At 45.7% G+C, this 1,715-nt stretch overlaps 1 pseudogene; it reads left to right on the forward strand.

Moving 5' to 3' along the window:
* Positions 1-319: 319 nt before the first annotated feature.
* On the forward strand, positions 320-1,462 carry LOC115859551 (beta-citrylglutamate synthase B pseudogene; annotated as a pseudogene).
* The last annotated feature ends 253 nt before the right edge of the window (positions 1,463-1,715 follow it).

The raw sequence follows: 1,715 nt of genomic DNA on the forward strand, positions 1-1,715 counted from the left end.
AAAAAAGCAAAAGATTTGGACTCTTCAGTAAAGAGGGTATACGGATGGCAAGTAAGCACATGAAAAGATGTTTAATATCTTTAGCTATAAGGGAAATGCAAATTAAAACCACAATAGAGAGTTCGGGTCTTTTGAGGATGAGCTGCCTGTTCTCCATCCTTGGTGCCCTGCAGTAAACGCTGTACTTTCCCTCACCACATCCCGGTGTCAGTAAATTGGCTTTGCCGGGAGGCCGGCGAGGGGACACAAGTTCGATTCGCTACAAAGAGTCTATATTCAGGAGGAAGTAAGCCCAGAAGAGGAAAACAGGCAAATCAAGATGTGTAGCTCTGTTGCTGCCAAGTTGTGGTTTTTGACAGATTGTCGAATCAGTGAAGACTATCCCCCAAAAGAGATCTTACGAGCATTAAAGGCCAAATGTTGTGAGGAGGAACTGGACTTTAGGGCTGTGGTGATAGATGAGGTGGTGCTAACAATCGAGCAAGGAAACCTGGGTCTTTGTATCGATGGAGAACTAATTACTGCCTATCCTCAGGTGGTGGTAGTGACAGTACCAACCCCTTGGGTGCAAAGTGATAGTGACGTCACTGTTTTGCGCCATCTAGAGAAGGTGGGAAGCAGGTTGATGAACTGACCTCAAACCATCCTGAACTATGTTAATAAGTTCTGGATGTTTCAAGAGTTGGCAGGTCATGGTGTTCCTCTGCCAGATACTTTCTCTTACGGTGGTCATGAAAATTTTGTTAAAATGATTGATGAAGCAGAAGTACTGGAGTTCCCAAAGGTGGTGAAGAATACACGGGGTCATAGAGGCAAAGCAGTTTTCTTGGCTCGCGATAAGCACCCTTTGGCTAATCTAAGCCATCTTATTCGCCATGAAGCTCCATACCTATTTCAGAAATATGATAAAGAGTCTCATGGAAGGGATGTACGTGTCACTGTCGTGGGATGTCGTGTGGTTGGCACAATGTTACGCTGTTCAACAGATGGGAGGATGCAAAGAAACTGCTCACTAGGTGGTGTCGGGATGATGTGCTCATTGAGTGAACAAGGGAAGCAGCTAGCTATGCAGGTGTCTAACATCCTGGGATCGGATGTGTGTAGCATTGACCTGTTGATGAAAGACGACAGCTCCTTCTGTGTCTGCGAGGTCATTGCCTTTGATAAGGCGTGTAATCTAGATGTAGCTGGTATCATAGTGGACTATGCCGCCTCCCTTCTGCCCTCTGGCCGGCTCACCCGGCGTATGTCCCTGCTCTCCATGGTGTCCATGGCCAGTGAGACTAGTGAGCCGGAGTTGGAGCTCCCAGCCAATACTTCTGTCGACAACATGAGCGCAAGTTCCAGCTCTGTTGACAGCGATCCTGAAACCACGGAACGAGGGCTGCTCACCAAGCTCGCAGGGGGCCTATTCAACGGAAACCAACTGCTAGCCAATGAAATCAGACTCCTGGTGGAGTGATTCCACCAGTAAATAATTAACCAGCAAAACTCTTGTAAAACTTTCTTTTTCCTTTTTTTCTTTTTCTTTCTTTCTTTTCTTTTTTAAACCAACTTGCAATGCTGTTCGTGGAGAATGCTCAGGAAGATGAGAGAAAATTGAGTAGCATTAGTTAGGAGAGAAGAAGAGGGAGATAGATGAGACGTTTGCTACAAAGATGTTACTGATTTTGATTTACAAATCCTGCAGATAGAGAGGCAGAAGAGGTGAGATA

Source organism: Globicephala melas, chromosome 1 (genome assembly GCF_963455315.2).
Source record: "Globicephala melas chromosome 1, mGloMel1.2, whole genome shotgun sequence".
In the NCBI taxonomy this organism is placed as follows: Eukaryota; Metazoa; Chordata; class Mammalia; order Artiodactyla; family Delphinidae; genus Globicephala; species Globicephala melas.